The 21,464-nt window shown below is 45.7% G+C and overlaps 1 protein-coding gene across 4 annotated transcripts in view; it reads left to right on the top strand.

The window, feature by feature from the left end:
- The window catches only part of TSHZ2 (teashirt zinc finger homeobox 2), a 204,195-nt gene that overhangs the window by 158,430 nt on the left and 24,301 nt on the right, over nucleotides 1-21,464 (top strand). Inside the window, exon 3 of one of the 4 annotated variants that reach the window (XM_058422742.1) lies at nucleotides 19,229-19,302. The exons of the other annotated variants lie outside the window; for them this stretch is intronic. The gene's annotated coding sequence lies outside the window, so the exon portion shown is untranslated. Of the gene's footprint in view, nucleotides 1-19,228; nucleotides 19,303-21,464 lie in introns of those variants that run through there. 4 annotated transcript variants of the gene reach the window in all.

Raw genomic sequence — 21,464 nt, forward strand, 5'->3', positions numbered from 1 at the left:
GCACATATATATATATTAGAGAGAGAGAGAGAGAGGGAAAATTTATTGCAAAGACACTTTAGACCTGGTACACTGTGTGTACTTCACATGTGTGAACACATGTTTAAATAAAAATGGTTTTAATTTATGTGGTTATTTTTTACCAAAAAAAAAAAAAATCCCAATGAAAACCTTTTATTACTTATAAACTTTTCTTTTTTTTTTCTTTTTTTTTCTTTTTTTCCCCCTCAACACCAGACTACTGAGATTTGAATGTTTGGGGTCTTTGGATGAAAAGTTTAAAAAAAAAAAAATTCTCTAGAGGAAGATACCTTTCTACTGAAAGATTACCTAGGTTAAAAATCCAATTTCCACTGGAAAGGTGAAAAAAAACAGTTTTCAAAGGAGGGAAAAAAAAAAAAATCAGGCAGGTCCAATGTCCTACATCAGGGTGAACCCCAGTGTAAGAGAAGGGATTGACAAAATAATTCATTAGCAGGAATGTTCTCCTGAAGAAAAGCATTGAATGGCTGCAGGAGGAACTCTAAAGGCTCCTTTGTGTCCCCAGACACAAACACGGCCCAAAGACAGTCCAGGGCAGAACTGTTTGTGGGGTGGCTTTGAGGGGAGCTGCCCTTGACTGAGGAGAACATCCTCATCCTCAGCCCCCAGCCTGGGGGCTCTGGGAGGGAGGGGATTGTGCCAGGAGCTTTCCTGGAACGAGGGAACAGAAATTTGTTGTGGGGAGAGGCTCCTGTGAGCAGGAGACGTGTGGGGAGCGTGGCATGGAAGCACCACAGAGGGGTTGTTCTGCTGGGCTGCTGCTGGCCTCTGGGACCGGGGAACTGCTGCAATCCCTGCCCTGGCACAGCAGCTCCAAACCCTGCCCTGGGCACAGCAGCTCCAAACCCTGCCCTGGGCACAGCAGCTCCAAACCCTGCCCTGGGCACAGCAGCTCCAAACCCTGCCCTGGCACAGCAGCTCCAAACCCTGCCCTGGGCACAGCAGCTCCAAACCCTGCCCTGGGCACAGCAGCTCCAAACCCTGCCCTGGCACAGCAGCTCCAAACCCTGCATTGGGCACAGCAGCTCCAAACCCTGCCCTGGGCACAGCAGCTCCAAACCCTGCCCTGGGCACAGCAGCTCCAAACCCTGCCCTGGCACAGCAGCTCCAAACCCTGCCCTGGGCACAGCAGCTCCAAACCCTGCCCTGGCACAGCAGCTCCAAACCCTGCATTGGGCACAGCAGCTCCAATCCCTGCATTGGGCACAGCAGCTCCAAACCCTGCATTGGGCACAGCAGCTCCAAACCCTGCCCTGGCACAGCAGCTCCAAACCCTGCATTGGGCACAGCAGCTCCAAACCCTGCCCTGGCACAGCAGCTCCAAACCCTGCATTGGGCACAGCAGCTCCAAACCCTGCCCTGGCACAGCAGCTCCAAACCCTGCCCTGGGCACAGCAGCTCCAAACCCTGCCCTGGCACAGCAGCTCCAAACCCTGCATTGGGCACAGCAGCTCCAATCCCTGCATTGGGCACAGCAGCTCCAATCCCTGCATTGGGCACAGCAGCTCCAATCCCTGCCCTGGCACAGCAGCTCCAAACCCTGCCCTGGCACAGCAGCTCCAATCCCAGCATTGGGCACAGCAGCTCCAAACCCTGCCCTGGCACAGCAGCTCCAATCCCTGCCCTGGCACAGCAGCTCCAATCCCTGCCCTGGGCACAGCAGCTCCAAACCCTGCCCTGGCACAGCAGCTCCAATCCCAGCTGGCATGGCAAAGGGGCCTGCTGGCACATTTTAAGGATCATTTTGGCGAGCCCAGGTGGGTACAAGTGGTAAATGCCACCCCTGGCTCTGTGTGCCCACTGGATTGGGTGTCACCGTGTGCCCTGGGCACGGTGCTGTGCTTTGGGACACCTTTGCCATGGTGCCTGTGCCATCCCACAAACCTGTTGGCTTCTCCAAAGGTGTTTGTGTCCTTCCTAAAGGGAAGTTCCTGAGTTTTCCTGATTTGGTGTGGCCACAGCATTTCCAGTGAGCTGTGGCAGCTCTGCTCCTTGCCCAAAATCTCCTTTGCCCCCAGTCCCTCCCGGGCTGTTCCCGCTGCCCCTCGCTCAGGATTGTCCCTGCGCTGAGTTTTGGGATCTTTGGGACAGGAACCAGCTCCAGGTCACTCCCTGCACTGCAGTTGAATTCCCGGGGTGCTTTGGTGCCAAGCGCAGCAGCAGCTGCAGGTGCACCCCGTGCAGGGGCTCCAGCAATCAGCATCCCAGCTCTTATTAGCAAGCAGAGGATTTTCCTTAAACTCTGATTAACCAATTATGTTCGCCCTGATTTGAATTCTTCTGTCAGCTCCCTCGGCACAGGGCAGAGCAGTTTACTGAATTTAAAGAGGACTGCCACAGTTGTGTAAATGAACGAGATGTTTTCTTAAAATAACTGTTTACACATGTAAATCTCTGCCCGGGCCGTGGAAAGCCTTCCCAGCTCTGCCTCCAACTCATGCCCAGCACAGGGAGCCAGATTGGGAAACCCCAGGAGCAGGGGCCACATCTCCCTTCCTTTTCTCCAATCCATGGGGTGGCTGCGAGGCTGAGGACAAGAGAATGTTTTTCTGCCAGGGACACAACAAATCCAGGAGGTTTCTCTCTAATAGAAACTACGTTTGAGGCGCTCAGTTTAATTTGAGGCAGCCCAGTTGGTGTTTATTTGAAATTAAGGTAGAAAATCGGGTGGTTTTATTCAGTTTAAAAGTACATTTTCAGTCCAAACAAATATTATCATGTAATAGTATTCCTGGAAATTTCCGGTGCTCAGTTGCTGTTTGGCATTATGGGTTCAGGGTAGTTTTGGAGGACAAAACCTCCAGGTATTAATATTCTCATGAAATAAAAACCTGTAATATGAAACAAAGCATTCGATTCATGACATTTCCTGTACACTTTTAGGCCACCAAAAGAAGTTTTCATGGATTGTTAATTCAGATTTTGAAAAAAAAAAAAAGAAAAAATAAAAAAGAAAAAAGGAAAAAATCTAATGACAGTTAAATATTTCAGGTTAATTCCTAAATTACCTGGAAGAGACATGGACATTTATAAAATGACAGTGGTAAAATGCTCATGTAACAAAACATCTCCTAAGAAAGACTTTTACCTTTCCATACCTTTCAATTCTCTCTTTTCATTACAAAAAGTATTCCCCATTTTGCCTGGTTTTTAAACTGATTCTCCCAGCTTGGGAATGGAGTGAATTAAAGTGCACAATGCAAATTCTGTGGCAAAGTTTTTGCTGCTGCCTGGTTAAAGCCTGAAAGCGAGGCCCCCATGGACATATTTATATTTAATATTTTGCCTTTCATGAAAATCATTAGATGGACAAAATGGCCCAACTCCTCCTTCCAAAAATAATCCACTAACGTCCATCCTTCACCAGGACAGGTGGCAGCTTTGGTTTAATTCTAAATTTTCAACAGCAAGGAACTCTGGTTGCAATGTGCATTAAAGGTGGAAAGCTAATTTTTGAGGGTTCACGGTTGAAACTTATTTTAGCTTTTTATTTTTCCTCCCATCGTGATGGAAAGGAGAAATAAATGAGCTTGATTCACCATTCAATTATGTTAATTTATAGCCCTCTAACCCCAGCAGTCGTGCTGACATATAAATGATGAAGCAGAGCATATGATCAGATCCCTGGTACTACAAAAGAAGTGTTAAGACAAGGTGAGCAAAGATTTTGGAGCCCAGGAGTGTCCAGATGGGAAATGCAGTTTGCCCACAGACCCCAGAAATTGTTCTGTCAAGGTACTTAATAATGATGTTTTCTGGATCTAACACCAGATTCACGTTTTGAAGAAAAGTTTTATGGGTTTAAAAAAACCAACCGACAAAAAAAAATCCCACTGTAGGGTAAAGCCATACATTCAATTTTGGGCCAAACAGGACAACTCTTAGAAATCCATGTGGAGGCTGTTTCTTCTTCATTTTCAAGAACATCCTTTTTTATTTTTGAGCCAGACGATAAGGTTAATCGTTTGGACACTAAAGGGAATGTCCGTAGCTCCAGTCAGATCCCATTTCCCAGAACTCCTGCTCCTGCCCCGAGTACAGCTGTGCCAGGGGTGCCTGTGGTTATTGGACGTGAAGGCAGTCACTCAGAGGAAGAGGAGAGATGCTGTCACCAGCTGGCTGCAGCAGGGCAGAGTCCATTCCCTGTCCTGGGGTTCCTGCAAAGGCTGGGAGTGGATTTGGGGGAGTGTGGGCTGTGTTGGGATCGAGGGAGAGCAGCCAAAATCTCCTCACGGTTTGGGAGCTGTGCACGCAGAGGCACCTCTGCCCACCCCTGTCCTGGGCCACTGAGGAGGCACGGATTCAGCACCTGGAAGGCATTTCCCACTGGAATCTCACACTTGGGGAGTTTTCTCCAGGAAAACTCTTTTCAGGAGCAAAAGGAGTTTTTGGGAAGCTGAGCGAGGCCGGGCTGTCCCACACGTGTCCCCCGTGCTGCCCTGGAGTCACCAAAGCCCTTCCCGGTCATCCTCACCCCGTGTCTCCGAGCTGCTGAGCAGAACTACCAGCACCCCAAAGCCTCTTTGCTCAGGGAGCAGAGTTGTGCTTTCAAGTGATAAAGATCTCTTTTTTCCAGCTCCAGAGCAAACAGCGCTCTCAGAGAGCTGCAAGGCCAGCCAAGTGTGCTGAGGCAGACTCTGGCTCCTGCTCCCTCGCTGGCATTTCTGCCTCTGCTGGAACCTGGTGCATTAAAATGAGTCCTGGGGGCATTGGAACCTCGTATCTTCGGGGAGGAGATTTGGCAACTTCCAGTTCTCGGGGAGGATTTACAAAAGCTGCAATAAACCAAAGAGGAGCTCATTAAAAACATGCAGATTTTTTTTTTTTTTTTTTTTTTTTCCTTGGTCCCACTAACCCTTTTCTCAACCTCCTGCTGTTTCAAAAGCCAGCACGGAGCTGGAGTTTGTATCCAGGGAGAGGAACAGACAGGTCAGACGTGGAGATGCTCATGACCAGAGTGAGATTGCTTTACAGGAACTCAGGTGGACGCCCAGGAGCCTGTTCCACACCTGTACCAATAAATGCGTGTCCCTGTACAACGTGTGCCACATTCTGTGCCTTGGCATCTTTGTGCAGATAAAATTTGTTTCTCACAACGCGTTTTGGAACCGTTTTTGGGCTACCCATGGTGGCAGGGTCAGGGTGTTGCTCTCTAAGTGCGAATACCATGACAGGGTGATTTCCTCCAGATCCTTGGAGGAAACAAACGGAAAGGCGGAGGCGCCAAAAGGTCAATTTGTACTTTTAAAGTGAGGGGATTTTGCCATTCCTCGAGGGGCTTAAAACTAAATTCTTGGGGATGAGGCACAGCCTGTAGGATCCTTCCTGGCTGGGCAGCTCCTGTTTTGTCCCTGTTGTCACCCATCGCAGTAAGACAGCACAAGGCTGTGGAGATGAAGGGAGAACAAGGACGGGAACTTCTGGGCTTGAACAACTGCCTGGCTGCTGGAGGGCTCTGCAAGGAACTGCAAATCTTTCTTCTGTCCTCATTTAGGCAAGGAAAGCCAAGTGAGGGGATCCTCGGAAATCTTGGCTGTCGGTAGCTCTCCCCCAGCCACGGGCCCCAGGACAGCACAGGAGGATCCAACCAAGCCACCAGAAGTTGGCTGTTTTCTCCTGTTTTAAAAAGTGTGCAATCTCTCTTGATTCTCCACGAACCTGACGTCTGATAGGACATCTAATAAAGCCCACAAGTAGTGTTTTATGAAGCTCCACTTCCCTCCTAAGCTCACCAGGGATCATCCTTCTCTTTGAAAAACAGCTCATCATTAGGAATCAAAGATGTTTGATATACAAAATAATTTCCCAAATTAGGGTTTGTCAAATGTAGGTTTGCAAATCTCTGCATTCCCCCCCTCCTCCCTTTCTCTCCCTTGCTCTCCCCTTTAGACTGATTATATCTTGGAACTGGAGGCAAAACAAAACTCTTCCACCCTTTCCCCTCCTTCCATCCCTCCCCGCGCCTTTCCTTATCTCACCCGGTCCTCCCTCCTCTCAGCCCCACCTGAGCGCATCCAGGCAGGATCAGTTTAATGCCAGCGCCCTGCGGCGGTGTCCCCCGGGCACCCCGGGGTGCCCAGGGCTGCTGGCAGGGCGGGCACCGGGGCTGGAGCCCGGGCAGAGGGTGCTGCCGCCGGCTCTCCCTCCCGCAGTGCCAGCAAACAGTTAACGGTTTAATACTTTACAAAAAAAGTCAAGACAGACTTGTGATTCTTGATGTTAATGAAGGTGTCACACATTGTCTAGAGAAAGTTGTGCCTGGCAATCTTCCTTTTTTCGGATGCCTACACCACTGACATTTCATCTCGCATTCAAAGAGCACTACCTTAATGAAATGCATAATTAACATATTCTAATTGTGCTGAGCGCTGTGATGATTTTGACAGAACTCACTTTCCATGTCTAATTTGATGCTAATTTAATCTGTTCCTCTCCCGCTGACATGACCTTTCTTGATTGAGTTTCACTGAGGAAATTTTTTGATGGATTGATTTATCAGCACTGCGGAGACAACAAAGGCTCAGGGTGCACGGCAGAGCCGGGGTGGGAACGGCCCCCAACGCCTGCACACCCTGAACCCTCCAGCTCCAGTGGCCTCTTTCCAGAGCCTGCCTGTCTCATCTACTGATGGAATTCGAGAAATGTGACATCTGCGTGTGGGTTTGATCTCGGCGATAAATACAGTAAATATCTCATTGTGCTCCGGAGTCTCCTGGAAGGGAAACTTCTCCCTTGGCTGCTGTTGTGGTGTTGGAGCAGGGCAGGTGGCCCGGGGTCCTGGGCCTGTTTTAATTAACCTGGGCATTGCTGGCCACCAGCAGAACGAGAAGTGCAGAGAAACGGGGTTCTAAGAGGTGTCACAAAATGTAACCTACTTTTTTGGAGGTTCCTTCACCCAACTTTGTCTAATGCTTCCTGGTGGCTGTGTGTGTTTAACATCCATTTACAACACACACACATTGTCTGTGCAGATATAGATACATAATTTATGGCTTGTGTATATATGATTATACCCTCATTCAAACACTGGAGAGGAGGTTTAATAATCCTCCCAGTGTTGTGAAATATATTAACTATATCTCCCATCTTGGGAGGTGAGTCTGTGCCTGTGGGAGCACACCGCTGGGAGGAAATCCTGGGGGGAAAATAGCCAATTTTTGGATTGCTCCAGGAAATTTAGGAAGAAATTCTTCCCTGTGAGGGAGGTGAGGCCCTGGCACAGGGTGCCCAGAGCAGCTGTGGCTGCCCCTGGATCCCTGGCAGTGCCCAAGGCCAGGCTGGACACTGGGGTTGGATCACCCTGAGACAGTGGGAGGTGTCCCCATGGCAGGGGTGGCACTGGGTGGGCTTTAAGGTCTCTCCCAACCCAAACCATTTTCTGGTAATATGGGAACTTCAGGTAATCTCTGCCTATTGCTTTGTAGTGTGGCAGTTTCTTGCTCCCCTCATAGTGACCTGCCTTATTATCCAGGTTCTGTGTCACAGAAAAGGTCCTTCCTGACCCTCCCCGTGATCTCTTCCATGCCCTGAAGCACCAGATTTAACTTTGCCTGTTCCACTACGGCTGCTGCTGGTCATAAACTCCGAGTTCCTTGCACTGCCTCAGTGTGTGTGTTTTTGTTGCCTTGGGAAAAGCAGAGATAGCATCTCACTTTAGAGAGCATAATAACATTTAATTGACAGCATTGTTGAGATGAATTTTATAAACACCAGCGACATTAAAACAAGAAAAGGAAAATTAAGAATTTATGTTTCATCTTGCTACAGATTTAAGAAGTTAAGACACACATGTTCACTTTCTTGAGGAGTTGATGGAAGAGTTTAGTTTTAAAAATGACTTCTTGATGTAAGTCCCAGATTTTCTTATCAGTGTTTAGCTGCACTGAGCAAACAGTGGATGCTTGAGGAGAAGGGCAAAGCCAGACCAGAGAGCAGAGGGATTCTCCCAGCTGGGGCTGGGACCTGCTCCTGCCCTGCCCTTGCACTCCAAGAGTCTGGGATGAGGGAACCGCCTCGAGAGGGGCTCCCATTCCCTGTGGCCAGCTCAAGGAACTCGAGGAAAGCCCTGCAGAGCAAGGGTGGGTTGGGGGAGAGGTTAAACCACCCCCAGGACCCCCTGTGTGCTTCCCCCCGACCCTGCAGCCCCAGATCCTGCTGGTTCCATGGAGGAACCAATGGTCCCCATCCCTCTGATGGGCAAATCGAAGCTTGAACCTGCCCAAACTGGACCTGGATTTATGGAATCTCACCCATCTACGCCAGGCCTGAGTTTGGGTCTCGAGTGGATGTTTGGTTTGGGTTTTGTTTGGGGTTTTTTATGTTGGTAATTTTTTAACTTCGGAAAAAAAAAAAACCCTCATTTTGCAACAGAGTCCTTCCTGTCTGATTTCAGCTCTTGGCCAGAGGACTGGCCAATAGTGATTAATTCACAGATCCCCTGCTCTCTCTCTCTCTCCCTCAAAAAAAAAAAAAAAGCACTCATGTATCCATTCTGGCTAAGTCTGTTGGGCAGCTGCATCCCAAAACGTGTAAACCACGTTATAACTGTGAAACTATGAGTCATTCAGTGTTATTTACCATTGATACTGGCAGGCAGCCTGATCTGTTCCTGTAATTATGTCTCTGTCTCTACCAGGGAGATCAAAAGTACAGAAATTCCAAGTAATAGGAGTACAACTATATCAGTGGGGTGAAACTGAGCATCTGGATCAGAGAAAGAGATATTGAGTGCACAGTGTTGCAGGAGATCAAAGAGGGAACTAAATCTAATAAAACAGTAATAATTGGTAAGCTCACTTCCAACATATGGAACATCAGAATTTGGTATTAAAATGTTATTTCTGAAGAACTTTAAAAAATTGGAACAGATAGTTTGAGGACATACAAGACTTGTGTGCATTCTGCTCTAGGCTCAGTATTTCTGAAAAGAAATCAGATGCCTTCATCCATATTTAGGAAACTAAATTAAGAACCATTAAAAAAAAAAAAAAAAAAGAATCCTGAAGAAATCTTACCCAGATACTTTCATCTGTGGTCACCTGGGTGCTCCTGGTTATTTTCCTGATGAATCCAGTTGGAAAGAAGGGGGTGGAATTGAGTTTGCAGCCATGCCTGTTCATCAAATGCTCTTTTTCATTAGAACAGTTCACTTCAATAAAATCCTGGGCACATTTGATAAGACAGTATTCAAGGAACAAAGCTGTTAGGAAATGACTTGCTCATAAGTTCCAGCAATAATTTTTGGCCTTAGAATATTACTCGGTGTTTTTCATTGTCAGTGGAAAATGAAAATGTAGCATTTCAATTGTGAGCCATTAGGAATGGAGCGAGGCCCCCTGTTCTGTGCACTTCATCTACAAATTGCACCAGAATACTTGGGTGAACTTTTGATCTGCCAGCACTCACATGGGAAAAAAAAAACAAAAACAAAAACATTCCCAGAAAATGCCCATTAATCTGAATGATTGAATATTCAAGGAGAAGGTTTCTCCTTATCAAGGTTTCTACAGAAGGAAAGTGAGAATTAGTAAAATGTGGTTAATATAAATAGAACCTGACTGCTGTATGAAGGGAAGTTTTTAGCACTCAATGCTCTCCAGATGGGTGCATCTTCCTGCAAAATGGCTGAGGACAGGAATGTTTTGGAGCATGGAAAGGGAAAATTTAAGATATAGATACAGATAGATGCAGTGAGTCATCCTTGTCGTAACTGCATCTGTATTCCTGAACCTCCATTGTTCAGGTTTGCTTCTGATGGAGCTATAAAAGCCAGGATTTATATCTGTGGAAAGGTTATTTAGCATGTAGGCTTTGCGCAATATGGTTTGTGAGGGAAAAGTGCGGAAAGACACCCCGGGAGATGGATGAAATACTTGCTAAAATAGAAACACAACCGTGCCATGGTTTGCAAGGGACTCTTTGCTGTGGTGCTCTTTGCAGGCGTATTTGGTATTGTCTATTTTCTGATCAGCTCTCTGACATCTGAGGAGTGATGGTTATGACTCACATAACCTCGATTCTCCTTCTAAGAGAACATCACAGGAAATATTTCCCCAGTAGCCTTAAGGGATGTCTGGTAAAGCAAAGTTTGTGGCCTCATCAGGTGATGGGCTCATCAAATATTAACGCACTTTGCGTTCCTCTTTCTTCCAAAACTGAAAAAGCTTTTGGGAAAACCAGTTTGGCCTTGAATCCGCTCAGGTCTGTCCTTTATTTGGGGCTGTTTTGAAGGATTAACTCACAGCTCTTTATTCACGGCAAAGAACGAACCCCAGTAAGACAGGATTGTGTGAGCGGCGCATTGGGGCTTGAATGAAGAATTCGACCCCGCATCTATAAAAATGAGCTGTAAATGTACGTCCTGCACAGCCCCTGGACTTCAAAAGCAAAGGGAGCAGCTGTCTGGCTCCACCATCGTGTCACCATCCCCAAGAGCTGCCACTTCTGAGAACAGTGCACGTGCATATTTACACATACATAACATAACGTACACTCAATTCCACTCCCAGCTACGGAATCAACAACTAAACAAATAAACGAAAACTTGCAGCGCAGAAATATCTGCAGCAAGCCTTTTTTTTTTTCCTGAGGAAATATTATTGAGGTGCTGAACAACATTTGATCACTTGCAACCCTTTCAACTGACGTTCTATTATTCACATGTCTCTTTCATTATGCAACAGATGGTGAGTCCTGTCGCTGATTTTTTTTCTTCAGATTCACAAAACTTCAATGGATCGTAATATGACCCTAAAAATGAGTAGAAAAAGAGAATGCTTGTTAAGGTTTTATCTTTGATAATAATCCATTGACAGAGAATAGCAGCTGACCTCCTATAAACCAAAAAAAGACACATTTGCCTTATTTTATGAAGAGCATTTGTCTAAAACATTTGACTGAGCTGCAGAATGTGGCCTTCAGCTGAAATGAAAGATGGTCCTTCTGTTGCTACACAAAGCCATATTTGCTGCTGCAAAGTGCAAAAGGATAGGCTGACAAACTGATAGTATGTCAGGAGCAAGCCCGTCCTCGTCTTCACAAACATCTGCATATTCGTGAAGATTCCGCCCGAGAAATATTTTATTTAGAGGCTTCATTTGGCAAATTTAAGATAGTCGTCTAAACATTGTTAGAAATGTCTTTAAATACAATCCCTCTGTCTGCTTTCTGGCCACTTATTAATAGACATTTCTCAGAGCTAAAGGATGGGGGGGAGTCTTGGAGTAATTAAAAACTATGCTCCATATGCCTTTGATGTTTTTTTATCTCATCCTAGGCTGGCTAGATCGTGAGTTATTATGCCATGAGTTATTAGATTGGAGAGTTTGCAGCAGTAAGTTAAATAATAAAATGCTCGTGTGTTACTCCTCCTCCTTTATAGACGGAAGTAATTTGCAAACACAGGGCTCAGTCTGGCAGAGCCCTGCATTCCTGAGGAGGTAAAGCACACAAGCATTCACCCTCCACTCGCCAGGTGGGTCTTCTCCTCTCCATGCCATGAGATGTGAGGCTGAAACGGGGCCTCCTTTGCGGTGAAAAGCCCCTGGGGTGGTTTGAGGTGGGTCATTTGTGCCTTTGACCTCTAAGAACTTCATGCAGGTCCTTTAATGTGAGCCCAGGCTCTGTCTGCAACCAGGAGAATAAACCTTCAGTGGGGTATTCAGAGCTTCCCTCCTTTAGTTCCAGGGGAAACCTGAGCTGCTAAATTCATTGGAACAGTGCTGGTACTTCATCCTCTAGAAAAACTGTAATTAAGACTGAGAACTTGGAGAGTTATTTTGTAGAATGGCATTAATATCACTAATACAAAATATGTTATCTGGGAATCATTTCCTCTTTTGCATCTTGTTTTCACTGATGATAAGAGCTGCAGGAATTCAATGACTGTTCAAGTTTAGGTTCTTGTTCTATAAAAAAGATGCATGAACATACCCAGATTGAGCTGTTTGTTTGTCTTTTAAATCAAATTCTTGGCTGAATCAAGCCAAGCCAAGATATGATTTTTTATTTTTTTTAACTCTGTTTGCCTGCTCTAAGGCATAACCTAATTGATAACACAATATCATACTTCTGCGGGGAAGAGAAGTTGATAGACCAGCTCTTCTCTGCTACAAGCCAGCACAAAGCTTTTCCAATTTAACCAGCTAAGAATCTCCTTCAACACACATATTTTTGGCAGGCCTGGCTCTTTAGACACTATTATGAGTTGGTCTTTCACATTTTTGCAGAAAGTCTTTCAGGCTCTGCCTCCCCGAGTTAGGCAAGCACGAAGGAATCGACATGAGTCGAACTAAACAAAAAGCTCAGCCCCAGTGCCTGCTTCTTGCCAAGAACAGTGCCCCAGAACTCGAGCACTGCTGTGTTTACTGGCCCTTTCATAACACTGTCAGTATCGAGGAGCTGGTAAATAGAGAACTCATCCAGGAGGCTGTCAAATCCTTCTGCACTGCTGCACACCCCACGATGATATGCTAACTCTCTCCCATTTTGCCAGGCAGCCTGACTTTCCAGGCTGGGTCAGGAACGAACGACACTTTTGCGGTGGGCTGTCCTTCAGGGGAAGTGACGGTGTGCACTGATCTTCCCTCAGTGTGGACGTGCACAGGGAGACGTTTGAGGTTTGGGATTCTGCACTCGTTAAGTATCCCGAAGTCCCCTCGTCGCATCACCTCCTACTCGCTGCTAATTCTCGGTCTCACTTTAATATTTCTCATTCATGCGCTCGAAGCGCTCTGCAAACACTGCTGAACCAAGCCAACGCTGCTGGTGTCACAGTCACCTTCCAGGAGCTTCTCACCCCAAACAGCCCTGCCCCAAGGAGCCCTGGGTGTGCCCAGCAGGGCAGGGAGTGGGCAGAGTGCGGGATTTGGCTGGAATCACTCGTGGGATGATGAGGAGCAGCCCCAGATCTGCTGCTGTAGGTGGGAACTCGCTCCCAGACCCCAGCATCTCCTTGGTTCTGGGACTCAACTACAATTTCATTTCAGTGATCAAGCACACCAGAATCAGGTTTAATTTTTGTGACTGTTGGCAAATTAAATCCAAATGACAAGCCAGGGTTTGTACTCCTGCGCCAGGTCGGTGCTTGCATACAATAAATAGCAATTTTTTTTGTCATATTACAAGAAAATCTCTGATATCCTTTAATAACAGAATATTGGAATCCTGCTAGGTGTTCTGCAGTGTTCAGGCAGTTATTTGATCCGTTGACAGATTTGGGGTGTGATGCCTCATGATGGGCACTGTCAGCTTGCTGGACAGTTCAACAGATTCTGAGGAGGATTCTGTGACAAAAAGTGCATAAACCACAGTTTTAGTTCTCTGTTCCAAGTCTTTTCACTGATTCTCTCATCCTACGTGTCAGGAGAAGTAGTGAGGTACAGCATGAGTGACTGTGAATCTTTTCCACCATTCTGAAAAGAAAAAAAAAAAAAGATAAAAAGAGGGACATGTATTGTGGCAGCCCAGGTGAATTTGACATTCCTGCAGATGTGCAATAACATAATCTGCTTCTTTTCCCGAGTTCCTCTCCTACAAGGCTTTGTTGGCATGATTAGCCTCCTTAGTAGCATCCTCCAGAGGGAATTCTGCAGAGATGAAATACAAAAACTGCTTTAAAATGATAAGTCACAAATAGGATCTGCCACAAGGCATTATAAACAAAACTAGACACAAGAGACTCATAAAAAAATTAAAGTCTGAAGTAACTGAGAAAAAAACCCCAAATCTTCCTGCCTTCAATCTCATTTGCACACCTGAGTTGTTTGTGCAGCTTCCAGGCTGCAACAAGCACAAAAGCAGTAAAAAAAAAAGGAGCAGTGTAATGCCCACCACGGTGACCGTGGATTTCAGGCAAGAATTCAGCACGGTTTTCACACCCACTAACAGGGAGGGTGCTCCCCAGCTCTCCTTTGCAACGCTGGGAGTTTTTCTGCCGTGTGTGTTGCTGAAAATTTGATCTTGTAACAAAAAGGGGGACGCTGGGGGGAGGGAGAATAATTGAACCGAGCATTTTCTGGAATTTTAAAGGTTGTAATTGCCTAACTACTGCTATGATCTGGATAAAGCTGATCAATGTACTGAAAACGTTACCAACAGCCCCCAGCTCTGAGGGTGATAAATTTCTCCCAACACATTTGTTTGATGATACTGCAGACATGAAATTCTGACCTAAAACCAGTAAAATTATATTTCATCATATTTCGTCTCTTTTCAGATATTTTTAATTTATATTTTTAGGCTTTTTAAATATTTGGGTTTTTTGTTGTTGTTGTTGTTGTTTTTATCTTGGCCATCATTTTGCCCTTCTCAGAGCAAACAGGTCTGAAGGGCATTAGAGATTTAACCTTCATCATATTCAAGTGCTTGGTTCAAATGAGAACTTCCTAACAGGAGTTAAAGCTGATAAACTTCATTGTGAAGTGCTTCTTAGTACATTTTAAATTCCAGTTCTAGATGCCCAGCCTTGTCTGGTTAAATGAGTTTCAAAGGAGTGTCTCAGGTGCTGCTGAGCCTCGAATTCCTGTTTTTGCTGTGCTGAGGGATAAAGCTGGACGGTCCAGAGCGTGTTAAAAGAGCAGGACTGGCCAGGAAACAACAGTTCCACTTTCTGCAAAACTTTGGGATTTTGCACATTCATAATTTGTTTCTCATCAGTGTGGGGAACCATGAAAAAAATTCTGGTGGGGCACAGAATCCCAAGAGAAGGTAAAATGTCCCACAGTGAAATCTGGGAGAGTCATCCCAACACTTTCATCCTGCGGTTTCAGCAGAGAGCTGATCCTCAGTCTGTCGTGGGTTCACCGCTCTCTGTAATCAGCTCACTCGTGGTCTCTGGGCTGTACTTCTGTCTGACCTGAAAATTGCTAATTGCGCTGGAAATGTCCTGGAGGAGCAATGGACACACTTGCAGCAGCCGGGGTTTCTTTTGGAGAGGCACAATTGCAGTGGGCAGCGCTGGATGTCAGAAATGAAGACGTTGCAGTTCAGAGGAAAGCTTGTTAGGTTGTTAACAAATACCTGAGGGAAGCATTGTCAATAAAATAGCCTGTGAGATATCCCGAGCCCACCGAGCAAGAGCTGCTACATGAGTATAAATTTAAAAATATTATTTGCTGTGCTTTGTAAAATTTTGCATTGGATGGATCGGGCTAGTGCAGGGATCTAAATTTTAGCTTAGACAAGAAAATTTGAGGTGTTGGCGTCCAGGGAGTGCTCCATAGATCTGTCTCTCTTGCTGGCACGTGGGGAAATTCCAGTTTTAAGCCGTTGGGTGTGCAGGAATTGCACCAGCAGCATTGGATCCTGACCTCCCTCTGTTTTTTGGACCATGCACCAGTCTCCATCTTCAACCCAGAGTCCAGAGAGCGTCACTGCCAGCCCAAATTAAACCATCACGGCGGTTTTCCTGGCTTTTTTTTTTTTTTTCTGTGTCAGGCTGTTTTTTCACACCCCAGTGTATTCACTAAAGCACCTTTCCTTTTATCAGTAAGGTATGACCAAGTTTGTCTTTTGGAATTATTCTGTAAGGATTGAGGCATCGATTGCCATCTTACACAGAGCAGAAGCAACAGCAAAATTCTCTCACCCCCTTCCTTAGGGGGAAAACATTTATTTCTCCATGGGCAGAGAAATCAGCTCATGTCAGATAAGTCATTCAGGAGTGGACAGCAGCATGGAATATTACTTCCCAAATAACCCCTAAAGTTAAGAATATAACATCAGGGCCAAGCAGAAATGGCTTTTTCTTCCTGTGATTCAGTTCTCAAATCCAACAGATTGCTCCTTATGTACAATCACACGAAAAATTTTCAAGGATGCAGAATCAGGCACCCCATCCCAGGGATTTCTGGGATGGTTTTCTGCCATGCCATGTGGAAGATTGCAGTCTGCTTAGAGGAAAAAAAAAGGAGCATTCCACTTTATTACTTAGCATTGAGAAAAACAAGTTTAATTGGCTTCTGCTGCGCTTTAATAACTAAAGAACAACAAAGGCATTTAGTCATTCACATAATTTCCTGTTTTTAAAGGATTTTAAATGCAACTCAGTGATTAACATTAAAAAGTAGCTACCGTGCAGACATAAGAACTACTTCATTTTTTAATTATATTTTAACAGGTATAGATTCAATGTTCTTGACATTTATAAGAGGTCCTTCATTTCCAGCAAAGTACCATGATGAGATTTCCACTCCCGTGGCTTGATCACCTTCGTGTGCCTTCCCAGAGCTGCTCTGGCAGGCCGGGCATAGATCCATAACATTGCATGTATCAATATATTGCAATAACTATTGCAATATATCCCAGTCTATGGGGTGCAGTCATCCAAATAGAGCCAATCTAAAATCAAACTAAAATCTCTCTGCTTCTCCATTCACGGGGAGGAAAGAAAAGATGATGATGCCCTGGGTTGTTCCTGTCTCTGGTGACCATATTTTGAGAAGGTGGGGGCTGTTAAAGGCAGGAAATCCATGCCCAGCTCCAAGGAGCTCGGTGGGAGCATGAGCAGGAGCTGGGATGCAAAAGGGGGCTGGTGGGCAGAGAGCAGGAGGTTTCAGAGGACAGTGAACAACAAACCCTCGAGGATACAGCTCCCAGCCAGCTGTCAGTGCTCTCCAGACACGTCCCTTGTCACCTTCTGTGCCTCCGTGGCACTGCAGAGCAACCTTAGCAGTGACCATTTGGCACAGAGTGAGGAATTTGCCACTTAGACATGGTTTTTGTTAGAAAACCCCCATGCAGAGCGTGTCTGTGGGGCTCAGCCACAGACGAACCCGCAGCAGCAGCTGCTGACAGCAAACCGCGTTTATTTTGTGTCACACGAGCACGGCTTGCGTGGGGTTTCTTGTTCTCATGAATCACAAGTTCCACTTCGAGATGTGGCCGTGACTGATGCTCAAACGCGGAGTGAAAACCCATTTGAAATTGCTGAGTATCATTCTGTTCCTTGAACTGGGCTATCAGGGAGGGGGGAAAGCAAACCCTGCCCTTCTGTCATCCTTGGTTTGCCTGGGTTTGTCTGGCGTGACACGTCCCTGCGGGGCCCGGCGCCTCCAGCCGCGGTGCCCACGGTAACACGTTAGGCAGAGTTCCTGATTCTGTAGGATTGCTGCTGTTTTTCATCCTTCCCTGCCACTGACCCCCGCAGATCCGGGCCTCCAAGAGGTATTTCGTGACAGAAAGAGCTCACAAATGGTGCGAGATGTGTGTCACGGAAAGGCTGGCATCATATTTCTTGTGTGCGAAAGGGACAGCAAAAACCATCAAAATGGACGATAATAACTGATTCCACAGAGCTCCCGACTCCCTCAAGGCTGAAACATCCCGGGCCTTTCTGAAGAGAGGCATATATTTTGAAGAGGAAGGGGGAAGGAAATAATAATAATAAAAAAACCTTATCTTCTGCTGATGTGGGCCCGGCAATCGACTGAACTGACAAGGCTGTGTATTTGTAAAACAAGCTGCGCTAAGTATTTTTTCAGCCTCGTGTTTAGAAACACGCGGGGTGGGGGGGGGGGAAGAAGAAGGAAGAGGCTGGGGGGGAAAAAAAAATAATAAAAAAGAATGAATAAATATGGAAATCAAATGTAAAAACTTCTTGCACTCACAACTGGCTTCCCGGAGGGAATTCCTGCCTCTGTTCTCTGCTCTTCCTCCACTCAGCAAAACAACTGCCAGTCATTAACGGAGCCGCGCCGCGCTCGCTGTACAGTAATTGAACACCAATGGCCCACCCTCATTTGCATCCCCCAGCTCTTGATTGGCAGCTGTACATGAAATGCCAGATCAGTTGAAAGTATGTTGTGAGCTGGCACTAATGATCCAGTGGCTCCGGGGAAACCTGCCATATTGTAATTCGGCTATCAGGCATGAAAGAAATAATTCTAAGTGCCAGCAATGTGAAGCCGAATAAATGTTTCAGTGCTGCAGGTTGCCAAGGGTGACACTTCTGATTTAGTATAAACGAATGCCCCGTTGCCTTTGGGGTTGGGGGAGCTCGCAATGTATCCGAGATGTGTGTATAAAACATTAGTATTAGAAAATGGCTTCGGCACGGGATGGGAAACAGAGGCCTGGTCCCAGGCGGTGCGGGAATGTTTACAACTAATGACTGGATGAAAGGATTTTTCTACCTACTGTAATGACAGGCAAAATAGGATTTGCTTTCCCTGAGATGGAGAATAATGGCTGTGTTAACTCTGCCTTTCCTTTTTCTTTCTCTCCCTAAATGAAATGCTCTTTTGTAAAGAAAATCACATCTATTTTCTTCTGTGTAGTGGAGGGAGCTTGCGGATTTAACTCCTTGGGAGCGTTGGGGTTTTGGAGGGAAGGAGGTGGAAGAGGGTTTGTGGGTGGCCTCTCTGGCCAGCCCCTCATCACCTGTCACAGACGTCATGCCAGGGAAAGATTTTTTTAGAGGCACTTATGCCCTTGATTAATGTTAAAATCTGTTGAGAGATGAAATAAAAGGAGCTCAGCACCTTAAAAACGTAACGCAGACGGTTTTTACTTTAATATTTCAACTGCTGCACATTAGAATGTCACAAAAGGTGAGGGTGGAGGGACAGGTGTCCGCAGACACTCGAAAACGGGGAGGCAACACGTAGGAAGAAGCTGGTGCTCTCCTGTTGTGACTGTACACACACAGCTGCAGGGATTGTAAATGGAGCTAATTAATTGCATCTGCACATGGGATGGTGTTGGCTCTGCAGTAGCTGCAGGTACAAAAACCTGCCAGGAATTTGTTATCTTTTCAAGAACAAAATCCTCTGATGTTTTGGAGAACAGTGCACAAAGGTGTGTGGACAGTTTGAACCTCCTTCCTCTCCCTGTCAGTTCACAGATCAGATAAACTTTGTTATCCACACCCAGTCTGCCATGCAAATTGGCAATATCTCCCAGCTTGGATCACTTTTATTAACCCCATCTTTAACTTCAGCAGGGTTATCTGAGAACCTGGCTGGCAGAGGGAAAAAAAAAAACAAAACAGAGTGCTGCAGGAAATTAATTCATTTATTAAAGTTGCATCTAAGTAAAAGCAAAAAGTATGAAAACAGCTAATTCAGCCTGGTAATGGTTAAATTCTGCCTTGTTGAGACCTCAACCTTTTCTGCTGTGTGTGCCATTTCACTGATTTCGTGTTTTCTTCTCCTGCCCCTTTGTCGTCCCCCGTTTTATACTTTTATAGTTTGTTCTTTTGGCACTGGATCCATCCCTGCTTTGTGCCCAGCACATCCTGGAGCTCCAAGGTGTTAGAGGGACGGAGGTGAAGAGAACATTGCCCAGCATGGATTAATCCTCACGGATAAAACAAAACCTGAACCCACAACTGGGATCCCCTGGCACCTTGTGAGGTGCCGCCCCCGAGATGTTGGGTGGTCTCAGCTCCCACCTGCACCCGTGAAAGCTGAAAGCATTCAGCATCACTCAGGATCGCATCCTGACTATTTTGTTGAGGCTTTCATTGTTGTTATGGAGCCCCATGATGAGATACCATCTGTAATTTGTGGTCAGTGGGGATGCAGGAAGAAAAATGACAAATTAGAAACACAAGATGCTGTAAGATGAATGAACTACCTGAGAAAGAATGTGTGTCAGCCTGCAATTTATGAGGATAAAACATCAGAGCTGACAATCTATTATCAAACATCAGATGAAGCCTAAAATTTTGGATATAGATTTGAATAGCCCCAAACAGAGGCAGCAGATGGATTGGTAGGCTGATATTCAGGGATTTCATTTGGCCCCTCTTGAAAAAAAATAACCAACAACAAATAGGGTTTTCTTTCAAACTATGGCTCTTGATTTAGTTTCAGATGTCAATCACCTGGCATCTTCAAAACTGTTTGGAAAAAGTGTTTTGGTTCAGCTGCATCTCAGCATAATGATCCTTCCAGAAGCGTCTGCTCAGACACAGGATATTATCCCTGTTATTTCGGGGCTGTCCTGCATCACCTCTATCCACATGGGTGAGGACTGTGTCCAGGTGGCTCCTCTGGAGGCTGAACAGCCCCAGCTCCCTCAGCCCTTCCCGGGCAGGGAGATGCTCCAGGCCCTTCAGCATCTTTGTACTGGACCTGCTCCAGGAGCTCCAGGCCTCTCGGAGTTGAGGAACCCAAAGGCAGCCACAACATTCCAAATTTCCAGCCCTCTGGAAATTTGCAGGGTGGGACTGACCCCCAGGAATTCCCCGGGGAGCTCCCAGCGTGTTCCACCATCGCTGCAAACCAGAGAATGTGCTGGAAAAGGTGAACACTGAACACTTTCTGTCAGTCGTGGTCTCACCAGATGCTGTCACACTCAGGTGCAGCTGAACGGCCAATCCAATGTTATTTTTTACAGGAATGCCCAGTCTGGGGAGCAGAAGGAAATTCTGTTGCTGTCTTTTAAACATTCTCCTTCAATTAAGGAAAGCAAAAAGCCTGACCCCAAACAGCTGTTCAGGTCTTGCTAGGAAGGTTTTTGGCACCTCTGGGTTCTGCTGCCCATATTCTCCCCCTGCATCCCCTGAGCATTCATCCGTGACTCAAAGATTTGCAAAATAACCAATACGTAAAAGATGAATTATTTTCATGAGGATAATGAATGATATATTTGTCTTGGTAACACACCAGCTCTGTTCCTGATTTTTGTAACAAGTCTCTTTCCTAATACAAATATCCCCGAAGCGAGGGAGATGATTTCAGTAATTTGAGAACAGAATGTATTCCATGAAAGTTAATAATATGGTGCTTCCCAGAAGTAAGACAAATATAAAGACCTACAAACCAGATGATAGCACTTTTATTTTTATAGATGAAAAATCCCGGGAAAAGCTTCTTTAAATTACCAAAGTGTAAAAACAAATCCTTTGCAATAAAGGCAATAATTTATGCCGTAATGAAATTTGTCACATAGTTCATTCTGAGTTATTTAAAAGGATTAATTTTGTAGATGCAAGCTGATAGATCCACGGTGCCTCTCTGCAGGAATTGTGGGGTTTTTTCCAGAAGTGGATCAAAACCACAGTGGAAGTGGGAGCAAGGAACCCGTCCTTGCTCCAGCTCTCCCTGGTTGTAGCGGCATTCACACACGAGCCGCGCAAAGTAGGTGGTCAAATGCATGCAAAATTCTGCTCGGGCAGTATCAGAAGTAATAAATGTGGTAAGGCAGAATAAATATGCAAAATATAGTACTTTAACCTAATAACATGACCACTTGCAAGCTTTAGCATAACACTGGAAATCACTAATGGAGCCCTGTGCAGATTTGCACGATACAAGCAGTCAAGAATCATGCATAATGGAACAGCGCAACAGCTAACAGCAGATTCACACAAGATAATTTAAACTTGTTTGTATGGAAATGAAGAACTGATCTTTGAAGTGGTCCTTAATGAGATTCTGCTTGATCCTCTCTGCATCCGGAGAAAGTCTTCCGTTTTC

This window comes from Hirundo rustica, chromosome 16 (genome assembly GCF_015227805.2).
Source record: "Hirundo rustica isolate bHirRus1 chromosome 16, bHirRus1.pri.v3, whole genome shotgun sequence".
Taxonomy (NCBI): Eukaryota; Metazoa; Chordata; class Aves; order Passeriformes; family Hirundinidae; genus Hirundo; species Hirundo rustica.